This window comes from Phoxinus phoxinus, assembly GCF_949152265.1.
Source record: "Phoxinus phoxinus genome assembly, chromosome: 5".
In the NCBI taxonomy this organism is placed as follows: domain Eukaryota; kingdom Metazoa; phylum Chordata; class Actinopteri; order Cypriniformes; family Leuciscidae; genus Phoxinus; species Phoxinus phoxinus.
The window spans coordinates 37,853,351-37,871,135 of NC_136880.1; the positions used below are offsets into that span (position 1 = coordinate 37,853,351).

Genomic DNA, 17,785 nt, shown 5'->3' on the forward strand with positions numbered 1-17,785 from the left:
ATATTTGCATTATTTTAACAGAATATCAAACATAGTGGCCTTTATTATAGCACAAACGCAATTTCCAAGCAAAAGCATTGTACAAAAAAAGGAAATCAATAAAAGGTTCTCATGCATAAACACACACACACACACACACACACACACACACACACACACACACACACACACACACACACACACACACACACACACACACACATATGCACTCTTGTTAAAAGTGTATTCATGTTTACAGATGCTCATAGGTTTGATATTTTGTTATATAATGCAATGAAATTCATGGTCCAGGGAGAGCCAGAGCTTGAGAACATAGTAACTACATGCTTTTAACTTTTTACAACTTTATCATCATGTAACACAATTTAGGCAATAGGAACATTGTATACGTGTACAGTATTCTTGAGAAATATTATATAGAATATGAATAATAGAACAAACTGCTAATGTGTAGTACAAAGTAAAATGAACACCCTTCACCCTGCAGGTCCAGACCACACGATCTGCATCTGATGACTGGACATGGACACAGACGTAGGACACTATATTGTGAGTACTGAATCCAAACAATGCCTGACACAATCCATATGTTCTGGGTCCTTATGCGCTTTGGATTGGATAGTTCAGTCTGTGTGTGGGTAATTATACGCTATTTCTTAAACCTTGTCAACTTACATTGATTGTAGAGATCACCCTGCTGTTTTTGCCTGGTTTCCCATTTAGCTACTAATGTTGTGTCTGAGTGAGGTGTTAGTGAAACCAGCAGGGGGTGTTCAGCCTGTGATCTGCCCCAGTATAGTAATGAGAACACTTCTGTAAGAAGGCACCATCCTATAGGAAACCGAGGTTGCTCTGGTCAGTAAAAATGGCAAGTATTCTCTTGATAAGAGTAGCCAAATTTGCCCGCCTGCTTCTTTTAGTCACAGCTTCCTAATCATTGGCTGCTGTCCACTGATAGCTGGAGTGTGATGGGCGTTCTGGTGCATTATGACTGCATCTGGTCATCTGGTCTCAGATTACTTGTTCTGCACTGATGTTTAGGAAACGAAGATGACGTTTACCTCAGTGGAAGTTTGAGTGCTGAATCTGAAGACTGGCTTTTCTTACATATTTGCACCCTTTGATTGTTGTATTAAGTTATTTTGCTTGTTTAATGATCTGTACAAGAGAGATCTCTTGATTATGAGAATATATTTGAATAATGGTGGATTACTAAGCAACACATATTAGATGCATTTCTTTAATAGTTAATAAAAACTCCTGCATTTCTGTGCTTTGATTACTAGTCTATAAACATGCAGTATGCAAATATAAAACATGAGAATAGTCATTGAGGTGAGGCATATGGATAAGTAGACTTTGTAAAATACATAGATTAAAGTTAGTCTAATGCATGCTTCTGAAATGAAATGGGGAATTAACAAACCTTAACTTTCTCTCTTCTGTGAAACATACAACAAAATACTTTGAGAAATATCTCAGTGTTTTTGTTTGTCCATAAATGGGAATCAGTGATAGCCAAAATTGTTTGGCCAACAAAATTCTTCAAAATATCTTATTTGTGTTCAGCACATTTTTGTTGGGTGAACTATTGCTTTAAGGCTTTAACAGATCATGCAGAGGCAGATCATGCAGAGGCACAAACCTGAAAAATAAATAAATAAAAGGAAAATGAATAAAGGAATACATGACTTGATAAAACAAATAAATAAATTACTAATTACATTTAGTTCTGAAATTATTTTTCTAATACTTATTTTATTATTTAACATTTTAATTTATTTGATCATTTTCTGTATTTCTTGTTTTATTATTTCATTTATTGTTACATGTATTTATTTATAATAGCCAATCGTGTGATTGCTATGTTAGATGGTAATGTAAAATACAACTTTTAGCACTGACTACATGAACGTTAATTCCGATGATTATGCTAAAGACATGTATTTCAAGAAATAGTTCACTTAAAAAAAAAAATTCTGTCATGATTTACTCACCCTCAAGTTTGTTCAAACCTGTTTGACTTCCATTGACTTCCATAGAAGCAAAGAAAAATACTATGGAAGTCAATGGGCTCCATCGGTCTGGTTACCGACATTCTTCAAAATATCTTCTTTAGTGTTTCTTTAGAAATTCATACAGGTTTGAAACAACTTGAGGGTGAGTAAATGATGACAGAATTTAAATGTTTAGGTGAACTATTCCTTTCAGGACAGAACTGGTATTGTTTTGTGAATGCCTATCACAACCAGCAGGTGGCAGTCTAGTAGTTTAATCATATGCTGACAAGTATGCGGTGTTGTTTCAAATGGTTGGATACCTTAAATACTAGGTAGGTGGCTATTTGAAATAATTAAATATATATTGCTTCTTTGGTATGTGTTATCGCAAAAAGAGTTTCTCCACTAACACATGCACAAACAGTTGATTTACATATTGGTGAAACTGAGCATCTCTCTTGGCACTTCCTGGCACACTCTGACACAAGTTTTTTATTACTATAGCATTCGGAAATGACCCAAAACTAAATAAAATTTAGTTCAAATTAAACATCTTGTATCAGTTCAGTAGATCATTATAGGCCCACTTGCTGTGCAACTGTGCATTAAACCCAACAAACATTTCCAGGCAGCATTTTGGAGTGATGATGTTGGATACCTCACACCTAGGTGTAAAAACTGTGTTGCTCAAGAGTTAAGACACAAATGAAACGGAGACAAGACAAGGCAGGAGAGTGACGGGGTGTGGCTGCATGGGCGTCTGTACTCTCTGATAAATGTGTCAGCAGAAGGGGATTTTTATGCGCTCATGTCTAGATATTCAAATGCACATTGGTCAGCTACATGTATTTTTGGAGTTGGTCGTGGCACTTGGCTTGCTGCGTAACTCATCACGATACTGCAGTCTTACATTTCTGGATGGAAGATCAGCTCGGACGGTTGCCTTCATAAACTGCTCAAAAAGAAAAGCAAAACTGACGTGGGGGGCGATTATGAACAGTTACGAGCAATTTGTCAGTTTAAACATAGTTTTATCACCTCAGGCCAGATTAACACAGGCATAGTGGTGGGAAAGAGGTAACCTCCCAAAGGCTTTAGACTACAACTTAAATAAATATCATGTATCGCTTGACAGTCCCTTCAGGCTGTCATTGTTTCACTTAAACTTCATGGGAAAAAGTAAGCTGGCTTAGTTCACTGATCTTATTCACAATGCATTATTTATCACATCTATTATTACTTAGTTTACATTGTCAGGATGTCAGTATAAAGTTCAAAAAAGTGGCTCTAAAAGTGCATTTGTGCGAGAAATCATCAACAAAAGTAGAAAAGGTCTGTGCACATATATTCAATGCACTGATTTATTCATTACGACTCATTTATAATTCATATTTCATAATAATTTCTGTCTCGTTTTAAATGATTGCTTCGTTAATTATGGCCTGCCTTTGGAGAAATCAGTTATTGAGGTTATTTATCTGTTTTATGCACATGACTGTGACGCTAATAGTGGCTGTGAACTATTTCCAGACGTTGTGGTGAAAGCATCTGAGGTGGAATTTAATATTGCTAATAAAGTCTAAATATAGGACTTTGAGTGCATCAGCATTTCTATGCAGGGGTCAACGGCAAACAACATGGGCCGTTAATGAAGGAATAAATGTTATTTTTTTCTTACGAATGCTCTAAGTGCTAAAATGTGATTTTTAATGTGCTTTTCATTTCAAATGTCACTAAATTTGCACTAGCATGGCAGAGATATTTTAGTATGCAAGGTCTCAGATGTCCAAGGGCTTGAATGTTTCATCAAAATGCACTGTAAAAAATACGTTTTTGATTTAAGTCAACAAAGCTTCATTCACTGTGTTTATCAAATTGATTTGTCCAATTAATTTGAACCAATGAAATAAATAAAAAATTATCTCAACTTTTGGGTGCAAGTAAAACTCAAAAAAAGCCCATGCAAATAACAAACATAATATAATGAGTTGAGGTTTTTTTTATTTGTGGTGGCAGATAAAAAATATTACACTTTGATAAAATATTACAATGACAAAGTTGATTGATTGAGATTAATAAAACATTTTTTTTATCATAATATACATTGCAGCATCAATTCATTTCTCAAAGAGTCTGAAAATGGTTTGTTCGAAGATCCAGTCCCTCTAAACCCCTCCTTTTCGAGAACCTACTCTGCTCTGATTGGTCAGATGGCGTAGTCTGTTGTGATTGGTCTACCGGTTACAGTGAGCGTCAGAAATGAAACGTCCATTACCATATCCAAGTTTCAGCACCGGATCTTCCTCAGCGCTTGATACACAATGATACGAAGAGTAACAATGGCGTCGGTTTTACCGCATTAATTCCAGCGCGAGTCCTATTCCTTTTGAAGTGCATGCAAAGTGAATGCACAGCACTGAAAAACAGCTCAGACCTCAGCTACAACTACGGCTGGTCAAAGTAGACGTTGTTCATAGGCAGCCAATGAAGACCATAGGCTGATATTATGCGAATTTGTTACATTGTTACGTAGGTATGTAACAGGAAGTGAGACTGGAATTGCCGACGACCTGTTTTGATAGTTCAGAATCGATTCTTTCTTTTTGGAGACAATAACTTTCTTTTTGTTACATTTTTTTTATTTTATTAATTAACTTTATTAGACCTTTTACATTCGCAAACAGCTATATGTGCATGAAACGTATTCGAAAAAGCTTAATTTGGGCACTTTAAAAGTCACATTACCTAAAATGAAAATGTACTGTTGTTTAAAAGTACTACTAAAAATAAAGAGATAAAATAGGTATATAAATAGTAGATAAAATAATAGAGGATAAATAGGTTGGGAGAGAGAGGCCGTGTTATTTGAATTTCTCTTTATTTTGTCAGTAGCTGTCAAGTTCATGACCCTGGGAATAAGAAACAAATGCAATTTGGGATCCAGACGACTACCCCAGTTTGCTTGAAATCAAAGAACATCTGTGAATTTCCACAGCACTTTCCACTAATAATCAATCATCCATCAGGCAAAATCAAAGAGAGAGCAGTCACGCACCAGACTGCATCTTTCCCCCAAACCTCATTCTCTCTCTCTCTTTCAAATCCCTCTTCTGCTGAGCCCGTGGCCTTCGATCCACGTGTAATGGTTCTCCTTGCAGAAACACAGAATCCTGATTTTATTTCTGTGAAGCTTGTTCATTTGTCAGCTTTATCAATAGTGAGGCTGTCCATGTGACTGACGGGCCGACTTGATTCTGCAAGTAAGCAATAATATCAGACAGAACTCACAGCTAAAACCTAACTCGGCATTCAGTTTAGAGTGGATTTCATTTGAGAATTGCTAGAGATCCTTTTATTTGTATAATAATCATAAAAATGTAAACGTTTGCATACTTAACCATAAAGAGTAAGAGCTGTTGGGCTACTAAAACAATAGGTAGCCTATCAAGAATTACAAAAAAAAGGAAAAATATATTCCTTGATATGCCAGATCAGCAATAAGAGATCACAGATAATATATGACACACTACACAGGCTCTAAAAAGACACTAAAGCAACACTTTGAAATTATTAGATCAAATCAAGTGCATTCATTTAGACATTTTTCAAGACAAATATTTCACAAAAATCAGTTTAAAGCAACACCAAGGAACTTTTCCTCTGCGGTCACCCTACAGGATGGAAGCGGTATTGTCCATTACTGCTGTTGTAAATAATTGAGCATACTGTCGCACGCACGCTCGCTGTTTATCCAGCACCGGCTTTGGAATAAACGATGTCCACAGACAAGTTAGAGTATGTTGCAGGATTTCATGTAAGTATGATGTATTGCGACATCAGAAACGAAGAAAAACTAAATAATGACTATTGTAACGCTTGACATAAAGCAAGCCAAATTTGTAGTTTTTTTATGTCTCATTAGAACTACAGAAACGCGACCCGATCTGGCAATCTTACAGTGTGTGGTTATAGCAGATAAAGGACCGTAAAGCGAAGGCATAAGTGCCTTTCACCCTGTTGAGACTTGATGAACCGCTGAAACGATTTTGGAAACATTATTTTAAGGTAAAAAATCTTCCTTAGTGTTGCTTTAAATTATAAACCTACATAGAAAAGTAAGATAAAAATGAATTTGTACACTTTATGGCTTTTCACACATAGGCTACCGTGGGTCGGTCTAAACCATGGGTAAACAGAAACACGGTTTACATTGCTCATAATTTACCCGGGGGTTAACAATTAATTCAGCAAGCTCACGTTTCACACTGTACATTCCTAAACCCTGGGTTAATGTCTTCATTTGCAGTCTCAGTGTCATTGATCGCACAAACGCAGATATGTTTACATAAAGGCCCTAGCATTGCGCATCCTTTTATTATATATTGCGGATTGTACGTTTTTCCTCAATTGACTTTTTGGACCATAAAGGTATGAATGAAATTGTCTTTTTTTCACTCCAATTGTTGCATTTTTTTGTCACCATTTGACATTTTTCTACTCAAACGCTGAAACTATTGTCTATGCCAGTGTTTCCCAACCTTTTTTAAGTCACGGCACCCTTTCAAATTTTTCAGTAATTTGTGGCACCCAACACTAGTGTTGTCATGATACTGGAATTTCTAACTTCGAGACAATACCTTGAAAAGTATTGATAATCAATACCATTTTTGATACCATGAGGAAGAACTGCGATATATACTTCACTGTCATATAGATATTTTGTAATATCAAATTTTTGCCCATCCATTGAAAGCCTAGGCAATCAATAATTTTTCGGAAGAGATCACTTTATATGTAATGACAGATTTTAATGTAGGCTTTTATTCGTATATAAACATTGCTCAATTACCATTACAACTATCTCACATAAATGTTTAATCACTTAATGCATTTGTTGCAATTGTTGTAATTTTGTTGCAATAGCACAAGAAGACAAGAAGAAAAAAAAGACAAGCAAATAGTCAGCAATAAAAGGAGAACAAATAAACAAAGGAGAGCACAAATAAATACAACAGAAAAAAAATACAAATTAAATAAAGTGCTTAAAGGTTGGTCTAAGAGTAGTAGGGCTAATCAGGTAATACTACAGTAATCAAATGTAAAATAACACTGGATAGTCTTCATTTTAAAAATTAAATGCAGATGAATCAATTAAAGTTGCAAAAGTTAACCATTAATAACATAGAGAGCAGCACGTTTATTAGCACTGCTTTGTTACGTGCTTCCTGACGCACGTATCCAGTATACATGTTGCTTTTCTTTCTCAACTGTTTATGTTCACTTAGAATGATTGCGCTTATGTGAATATACTCGCAAGACGGCGGCTCCCTAGTTGGGAATCACTGGTCTATACGACTTGCTGTGTTTCAGTGACTTCCCAAAGCTTGTGAATAAGAGGCAGCGTATCGTTTCACTCTGCGCATGTTTGGCTCCGCAATGCAGGGTTAACACTGCAAAGCGGGGTGAACCTTGCTCCAGAACAGGAGGAGGGAGGGTCTAGCTAGCCTCCGTTTTGTTTGACAATACTTCAAATGCCAACAAGAAGTTATGTCACCCAACATCACTTAGAGCACCTTTAAGTGATATTCATTGATATAATTATGACCTACAGTAAGTTTCCAAAGTATTTTTAGGGCCACTGTGCATGCTTGTGAAGCCATATTATACATAAGCAATTTGAAATAAAAATATGGCTTGAGGTAAGCATATTATTTAAGGAAGAACTGTAATTTTCACCCTCAGCTTACACGTTCATTTGCCAAAAACATCTCTTGTCAGTGTAAAAATACATTGTCTTTCTGACAGAACACAATGGCTAGGCCTATCTATTTTAATCTGTTTATTCTTTTAAAGGTACATTTTAAGATCACCCCATCAGATCAGGAAAAGGCTGATCCTGCACTGTTTGTTGTATAATGTTGTTGCGCGATGGTCTGTTGGACTCGAATAGTTTGTTGCAGAACATATTGGTTTCTGGGTTCTTTATATCACCCAAATATTTAGATGTTAGATTTTCTAGAATTAGAGAAAGATTTCTTAGTGGAACATTAAAAGGTTCTACTATGACATTAGGCTCTCACACTCTTTTGGTTCTATAACCTTTTTATGTCAGACTGTAGTAGCAGCGTTAAATGTAGACGTATAACTTTACACTGGACTTTTGTTAAGATCTGTAGACCTCATTGCCCTCGGGCATGGATGGTAACAGTAGAAATTTCACACATTGCATCATCTGATCACACAGGTGATGTCACTGCGTTATTAAACCCACAGTGTGTTTGGACATAGTGTGATGAAAGCATCGGTGTCTCAGTGTGTGGGTTGCGCAAATAACTGTCTTTAGCTCAGCTATTTTGTGGGCTGTTGTTTTCCTGTTGTTTTCACTTCTCTTCGTCTCTCACACCCTCTATATAGAGAGCGAGCGATGTGATGAAACTACTAGATCGCTCCAACTGTAATCAGCAAAGCTGTTTATGCTGTGTAAGTAACATCATTTGGACCTTTTCAACAGCGTTTTGCGAAAGACAATGATCTAATTCCATTCGCATTCATAAAGCTTAGCCATTCAACCCTGTTACTTAAGTTATTGTAAGTTAACCAAACAAATGCTTTTCTTTAATTCATGGGAAATGTAAATTTATCAATAACTATAAACCAACATATAGTTTCAAACTACCTACTGATTGACAGCTTAATTTAGCAAAATGTACAACCCTGACACCTATTTTTGTATATTTCGATTTCATTTATTTGATGTTTATTGCTAGAAAATAAAATCGCACTAATTAGGTTTTTAATCTATAATAAGACAAGCCCCAAACTTTAATAAAAAATGCTAACCTTTAAAATAAATCAGTCAAAAAAAAAAAAATATATAAACCATAAGAAAATATTAATATTATTATGTAATTATATTATACTCATGAATATTTTATAATGTGATATACCTTTCAAAATATATTTAATTTTATAACATATATAATTTGAGTAATTAAGTAATGTTCTGAATCTGAACGTTAAGTCATTTCTTACTTGGACCCCTAAACAGCGTTTATATATATTATATACAATCACGGAGTGGTCAGGCAAAACAAGGAGAAGGATCTAATTGCAGAACTTTTATTAAAAAAAAAAAAAAAACGAAGACTAGAAAACATGTGGCAGCATAGACAACACAAGACAAAGAACTTATATACACTCCTGGGCAAACAAAATTGGGCCAAGCCAAAAGTGGTCTTTTAATGGTCTTAACTATCTTAATCACACATCACTGGTCAGCAAATTAGCAAGAATTGCACAACACTGTAGATAAAGTAACTTAGAACGGAACGTGCAGATAGCGTTTTACAGGAAGAAGAGTTGTTCCCCTCAATGTTAATGGCTTCAAACTGTTTATGCATGATTGAAAAATGTCTCCCAGTTCGATCGAGTTCGAACAAGCCTGATGGACTTGTTCTCAAGACGTTTCTTGGTTGTCTTTGCAATTTGGACAGAAGCATTGTCTTGTTGAAAAATCATTCCTTTTTTGATGATAACTTTTAATTTGTGGAAAACAAAAAATTCTGCAATATTCTCCAGACTCCCCACATAATGACACTCTTCCTCCATGCTTCTCTGTGGTATGCATTTATTATTACCGGTATATTTCTGAGCAGATTTTCGAAGACACCGCTCTGGAGCATCACCATATACAACTTTCACAATGCTTGTTTCATTGTGATGCATCACTCCACAGTCCACACACAACTTCCTCAAAACGTATTTCTGTCTTTGATTGCTGACTAATAATTTGTGGTTAAGACAATTAAAAACTTTCTGTTCAGCCATTTTGAGCTTGGCCCATTTTTTTTGCCCAGAAGTGTATGGTAATTCGTTTTTAAGTGTTAGTCTCTCTCTCTCTCTCTCTCTCTCTCTCTCTCTCTCTCTCTCTCTCTCTCTCTCTCTCTCTCTCTCTCTCCATCCTGCCTTCCTTCTACTACTCCTTCTTCTTCCTTCAGTGGTAATGACTCAGGTCTGTGGAGTTTTGTTTTTTCCCTTTTCTTCTTCTCCTAACCCTCCCTTTTCTCTCTCTCTCCCTCATCTTTTCGCATGAATCCTATAAGCAGATAATGACATCCCAATAGAAGGCGTTTGTTGCTCGGTCTGGGCGTGGCCCTCTGCTATTTTCAGACGCTGTCATGTGATTGGCTCAATGAGGGTATAATTATGTCCAGTGCCTGAGAGAATTCACTCCCCCCCCCTCTCTCTCTCTTGTTTTTAGTCCGGTGATGTTGTATCCTGTGGTTGTTAGGCTACAAATGGCAACTCCCCTGGTATAGTGAATAATGCAATGGCCTTGTAACTTGTTTAATTTGATTGAAAAAGGTGATCTATCTATCTATCTATCTATCTATCTATCTATCTATCTATCTATCTATCTATCTATCTATCTATCGTTCTGTCTATCTATCTGTCTATCGTTCTATCATTCTATCTATCTATCCATCTATCTATCCATCTATCTATCGTTCTATCTATCTATCGTTCTATCGTTCTATCTATCTATCGTTCTATCGTTCTATTATATCATTCTATCGTTCTATCATTCTATCTATCTATCGTTCTATCTATCGTTCTATCTATCTATCGTTCTATCGTTCTATCTATCGTTCTATCATTTTCCCTTTTATTCTATCGTTATGTCTATCATTCTATATATCGTTCTGTCTGTATAAATGTTTGGTGGATTAACACTTAATTTATTTGCATTGCAGTTCAGTAAACTCCTCCTCCTGTCATTTCAATTAAACTTTCTTTGAGGTTTGGGGTGTGGCCAATTCAAATCACACTTCAACGAATTTTGGCCAATTCTTACTGACGTTTACGTCAACAATGTACTTTTATGCAACTTTTCAGTGTTTTCAAAGTCTAAAATTGTATATAATGTGCGTGTTATAAGTGTATTCGTTATTATTTATGTATTTAAAGGGGTCCTATAATGGCCTTTTCAAATAAGTCTCTGGTGTCCCCAGAGATTGTATGTGAAGTTTTAGCTCAAAATACCCCACAGATAAATGTTTTATAGCATGTTAAAATTTTAACTTTTTGAGGGTGAGCAAAAACCAAGCGGCAACCTCCCCGTCTCTCTCTTGAAACCAACACGGAAGTGAATTAAACGGCAATTCATCGACTGGCCGCTTGAGGCTGGCTGCAGAATGGAGTCAAATCTGTATCTCCCGCATGTTAAAATGCCCAACTTTACAGCAGAAAAAAACATGTTTACAGCCTGGTTCTTTCTGTGGCTTTGGTCTATACACCTATTTTTGCCCTTCATAACAACTGTGAGGGGGGTGCATTTTTTTATAACTCACCTGTTTAGTTGATTAATATTTAAAGTTCTGCAAAATTAAGGGTGTGTCCACTTTTGAGTGACAGGTGGATTCCTGCTGATGTAAATGCTAGCCGGTTAGCCGTCACTTCATCTCAGCAAATTCCAGCTGCTGAACTTGCCATCTCTGCTGTGTTTGTGCTTTTTTCGGGAATATTTAATATAACGTTAATTTAATACACCCATTACCTCGCCCACGGCTTTGGATTCCGCCGTTATCGTCGAGTATCGTTCGAGAGAACAGCCAGCGCTGTAGTCCAGTTGTTCTCCTCGGTGAACATGCACTAATGAATGTCTGAGAATTTCGTTGCTTTTTGGAGTTTTCAGATTTAAAAACGTCTATAGATATAAAGGCTACACTCGTTCTGCGGTGCCGTTGCTCTGGAACAGATTATAACATGCTTATGTCCCGTCAGACGAAATCCTGCAGGTGTCTGTGTTTCTCCGTCCATAATAAATGCACATCCTTGAATGAGTGCGGATCTCTAGCGCATTTACTTGAACTTCATAGGTAATATATCTATGTTTTGACCCATTTGAGAGGCGGCCAAAATCAGAATTTAAAATGGACTGAATAATAAAGCTCTCTACGAACTTGACGAGCGATGCCGCGCTGACGGACCATAGACTGTAATAAAAGAGTGACTGACATGTATGCACATAATCACGGTCACACACACTCTCGGAGTAATATTGTAAAGTTACTGCATAATAAAATTTCAACTAGCAGAACAGCTGTACAGAATCACGATACACAGTCTCACTTGTAGATATGTCTTTTAACTATTATAATATTTAAAGGGCAAAAACAGGACCTTTTTAATTGGCATTCTGATTTTAATCATCAACTGTCATTGTCACTTTAGCACGAGCCCCTGTGCAGTCGCAGACTTGCTACTGTGAGTAGCATATAGCATTAGCTCCCAAGCCTGCGCTAACCATGGAGCTAACTCCATATCGTCGCACTAGGTGGGCGTGGTTTCAGATAGCCCGGCTCCTCAGCTCCGCCTCTTTGCCCATATTCTGTTATCCGGGAGTGACGAGCGGTGACGCGAGGCCAAGATGGCGACGGCCGGCTCCGCCCACTTTAGGCTTCAAAAATGCTCTTCAGAAACCTACGGGTGACGTCACGGACACTACGTCCATATTTGTTTACAGTCTATGGCAAAAACACACAATTTTGTGTCTGCCCCTTTAAATGCTAATGAGCTGCTGCTCCCGGCACAGAGGGCGGAGCTACAACAGCTTGTGTGTTAGCAGCTCCGATTTCAAAAACGTTTTTGCCTTTTATGTTCAAACTGGAGTCGGACAAAGATGGAGAGACTCAAGAAGAAATGACAACATGTATAATTCAACAGGACATTTCTGAATGGTTAGTTAATGAATATATGTAGCTGATGTGGACTTAACTATCTTCTAGTCATTGATTAGCATATTCTGTCATGATAATCTGTCATGATAATCTATAAATCGTGTTCCCGGGGGCGGGGTTTATGTAAATTTGTGTGATGTTAGTGATGTCACTAACCTATTAAAAAGCTAATTTTAGTCCCTGCCAGCGTTTTGTAGTCCTTAAAAAGCGATTTCTGTAAAAGAAAATATCTCCCTTTGCTTTGAACTTTGAGCGTTGTAACTTTGCAGAAGTTGTTTCTCATGCTCAAATGTCAACATTACACATTAACTAAAGTTAAAAAAGTGAAATCATAATCAACCACCCCTTTAAAGACCTCTGAGGAACAGAAAATAGCGCCTGTGAGCACTACTAGATTGATCTGACCAGTCACAGCAGCCCATCAGTGTACCTATTATTCAGTGTGTTTGTCCTTAATCTAATTGGCCAAGCCCAAATGACATCATGCGCTGAGACCATCATGGTTTTAAGAATGAAGAGAGCTTGGCATTAACAGACGTGTACCACATACAAATGTACCGTTCATTAACTTGCTAGGAGTGATCGTCTGGGAGCAAGAGAGCGTGAACAATACGATTATGTCAGAATGAAAAAATGTGTATCCTCGAGACAGCTTAGTCTTGTCTGGTATCCTCTCGTTCTCTCCCTCCCTCCCTCAGTCTAATCCTTTTTTCTATTTACAAACGAATAAATTCATAATCAAACGCATCCTAACAGCTGAGATGATTCAGACAGCCATCTGGAGCTTTGAAGTTTTGTGTGCTATGATAGTTAGTGCATTTTTTGAAACTATTTGGAAATAAACATTCTTTTTACACAGTTGTTTTATTTATTGACACTGGTAGAATTTTATGAATTCATTATTGTTCAACATTGTATAGAATATCACAATATGTTTTTTAATAAAGACCCAAGAAGTTTTGTAAATGCTGTGTTGACATCTTTCATATTGAAATTAGAACGTCGGTGGGACATTTTGACATTGAGGGCGGTCCCAGAATAATTAATTTAAATTATTTAATCATTTCAAATAATAATTCTTATTGGGATAAGAATTATTATTTGAAATGATTAAAATGGTTAAATAATTTAAATTCATTATTTAATATGACTTATTTTAATAGAAAATTATGTAATATATATCTTTATATATAATATATATATTAAAAAATACATATATAGCTATGTTCTATTGAATTAATAAAAGAATGAGCAAAATAGAAAAAATATAATAAATTATTGGACTAGCATACATGTTTTTTTTGTGGGTTTTTTACTTTAAACAACTAATTGGTAATTTACCATCACACCCAAGTTACAAATCTTTATGAATGTTAATAGATATAAATTACTATAATCATCTCTATACATAGCTTTTAGCGTTGCCATAGAAAGTAATAATTTCTGGTTCAGACACTTCATAAAAGAATCCATGAGTTTTCATCTCATAATTATAATAATAATTGGTCAAGAAAGCATTTTATTGGTCAAATTTTGCATCATTTTGCATCTCCCCATAAACAAAATGAGTCATCAATAATTTTGGCCATTCTTTTAAATGCGCATAATATACTAAAAGTGTACGCTGTTCCAAGATTTGTGATCGCTAACATTTTTTTTTATGTTTTTGAAAGAAGCCTCTTATGCTCACCAAGGCTGCATATATTTGATCAGAAATAAATGTGGTAGCATAGATAACACAAAAAATAAATATTGTGAAATGTTATTACAATTAAAAATTAACTGATTTTAATATACTTTAAATGTAATTTTATTCCTCTAATGCAAGGCTGAATATTCAGCATCATTACTCCAGTCGTCAGTGTCACATGATGCTTCAAAATATGTTCTAATATGCTGATTTGCTGCTCAAGAAACATTTCTTATTATTTTCAATGCTGAAAACAGTCATGCTGTTTTCAGGATACTTTGATGAATAAAAGTTCAAAAGTGCAAAACATTTTGCAACGTTATAAATGTCTTTACTGGCACTTTTGATCAATGTAATGCACCTTTGCAGAATAAAAGTATTCATTTATTTTAAAAAGAAATTCTTGAATGCTAGATAAGCCTATTTTGTCAACTTGTACTAGTGCACTAGCATATCCATGACCTCAAAACTCACAGACATGGACTATATGGACCATAAAACTCCAATTATGAAGTCATCTGGTCTTTAACTGCATTTTAATTGCATTTGAGTGATGACTAACCGACATTAGGACAAGAAAATGGCCTTGTTACATAATAGTTGGTGCTCTAGGTATCATCAGCGAGATATCAATAACTGCTGATGTTTCTGCTCCGAATCAATGCTTCTGTTCCTGAATCAAACGGATGAAATAATAAAGAAATACATTATGCAGTTAGCTCAAGTTGTTATAGATCAGGACTCTGATTGGCTGATCAGCATCTGCTGACCTCACATTCACAGGAGATGATTTGTACAGCACGTTCATACTGCGTTCTGACTCTCTCCTTTTCTCTCCCTCTTTCCCTGCCTGCCGTGTCTGCTCTCTATCTCTCCTCTCTCCATCAGCTGAGGCAGGAATGCACCAGCTGTGAGCCGTACTGCAGTGCCAGGGGACTGTAAATAGGGACGGACTGTGTGTGCTTCCTGTCGGCAGACAGCAGAGAGGACATACGGGACTGGATCCGAGCGGCTCAGAGTCAGGTAAGACCGTGCGCCGTTACTCAGAGGGCTAGACGAGGACTTCCTGTCCCTCTGTGGCTCGGGAAAGCTATTGGAATGGGTATTTCACAAGCTAAGGATATTTGGCGTCCTGATATTCAGCGACGTGCCAGGTTAGAAGTGAGCACGGAAAGGTTTGAAATGAGGCATTGTGTGTTGAGCACGCTTTCTTACTCTCTGTGGTTCATTTCTTCATGTGTGCCTTTCCTTTCCATGCACCTCGTTTTTCATTCCTCATTTTTTGTCTTTCTCTGCATCACTCGAAAGGTTCTTATAAGCACCTTCGGTTCAGCAGAGAAAAGTCTATAATCTGCACAATTTTGTTGTTGTACATACTTATAATGGTTATTTTAAAATGAATGCATTTTTGTTGTTACGTCATTGGTTCAGAACAGTGTGTTGGTTTTAAGTACCATGCATCTGTTTTACCAGTTGATGAATGGTTCTTTGGAAAGCCATGTTTGTTCTGGTTCCTTCAAGAACCACAGATTGCTTCTCTTAGGAAGTTCATTGGAATCATGGGAACATAAACAGTTATTCCATTCCATAACAAGTACTAACACAGATTCTGTTATGGCACTATAGGTACTTTAAGTTTCTCCTACAGTACGTTCTCCTGTGTCAATGGTTCGCAACCACGGGCCGGGGCCAGCTAGGGAACCTAAACAAACTTCCAAGGGGGCCTCAAGATGACTTAAAATAAGACAAAACCATTAAAATAATTTAAAGCAACTAAAAAAACTATATAGTTCTTATTATTTAGTTATTTTTTATAACAGATATGCACCTTTCCAGTTAAACCAAATGCTAAAATATATATATTTTTGGTGGTTGAAATCCACTGTCATTGGAACTTGAAAAAGTTCTTATATGGAATGTTTATAACAGTTCTGTGGCATCATGAGAATTTTTTAAAAAGGTCCTCAAAATAGCATAATTGAAACTAACTTACTTATTGGAATTGTATTATTATTTAAACTAAATACATTTTACTGATATTTTTATATTTTCATATTTTATTTTATATTTATATATGATATTTTATATTTCAGTTAGAAATGTTGGTGCTTGCACATAAACTTATTTCAGTTAAGCCCTGTTGTTGCAGGGTTTGTTAATAAGGGAAAGAGGCGGGAACGGGTGAATGTTAAACTTTAATAATAAAATAAACACTAAGAACAAAACGAAAGTAAAGTTCTAAAATACAGTTTGAAAGTAAATAAACTAAAATACAGCACCAACATAAAGTCCAGGCCTGGTCCTCTCTCGTCGTTCACTGTGGTCACTTTTATCGTTCCGGATCTCCTCCGTGGGACTGGAGACCGGTGTGGCACGTTCATTAACACTCGCTCCACCGGCCACGACCGTTCCCATGGCTCTCGGCTCGACAGGCTGCTCACTGCAGAGCCAGGGGTGGAGCGTGAAGTCCAGCTCTCCCGCTTTGGACGTCCAGCTCGCCCTCTCTAGATATAAACTGGGCGTAATGGGTGGAGCTAGAAGGTCCAACCACACCTTAACCCTTCCCATATCTCTATCCCTCTACCCATTAGATCCACAGATGTGGAGCTTGACTAGGTCAGACTAATATGATTTCATATATATTAGTCATTTACCTCCAGAATGTTTGTTTTAACGGCAAGAAAACTGATTTGTTGTCTACAACATGGAATAACATCTGTGAATGTCTTTCATAAACATTACTAGGTACCAGTTGTGGGAACGCTCACTAGCGACCAACCCGTCAGCCACTGGCGACATACACAGCTTTAGTTGACCATATTCTACATCCCTTAATCCTACCCAATACCTAAACGTAACAACTACCTTACTAACTATTAATAAGCAGTATTTAGGAGTTTGAGGCAAAAGTCGTAGTTAATAATTAGTAAATAGTGAGAATTGGACCCTAATCTAAAGTGACCAAATGGCTCTTATTAGTTTTAGTTAATAATAACAACACTGTACTGAAGAAATAAAATTCATGAAATTCAGAAAACCATTGATTATCGTAGCTGTTACCATTGGATTTCAAATTCCCAGTTCAAAATGAAGATGTGAAGTAGCCTTCCATGGTCTATGGCAATCTACTTGCATTTATGTCTGGCATGAAAGCCCTACAATATTTTTTTCTAATTGAATAATTTGTTTCACTCAGAATGCGTCACATTATGGAAGAAAACTAGGTTGGGAATGCTGTTACATGCTAACCTGAAAACTTTTTTCTATGGCATCATAAGAACTCAAAAAGTTTGTTCAATGGCATTAGGATGGAGGCTTTTTTGTATGAATATACCGGTACTAGCCTTGAATCTGTT

At 36.5% G+C, this 17,785-nt stretch overlaps 1 protein-coding gene across 2 annotated transcripts in view; it reads left to right on the forward strand.

Moving 5' to 3' along the window:
* Positions 1-17,785, forward strand: part of mbnl1 (muscleblind-like splicing regulator 1) — a 72,299-nt gene that overhangs the window by 398 nt on the left and 54,116 nt on the right. Inside the window, exons 1-3 of one of the 2 annotated variants that reach the window (XM_079614463.1) lie at positions 21-105; positions 488-549; positions 15,318-15,452. The gene's annotated coding sequence lies outside the window, so the exon portion shown is untranslated. Of the gene's footprint in view, positions 1-20; positions 106-487; positions 550-15,317; positions 15,453-17,785 lie in introns of those variants that run through there. The other variant, XM_079614469.1, reaches the window with a different exon arrangement.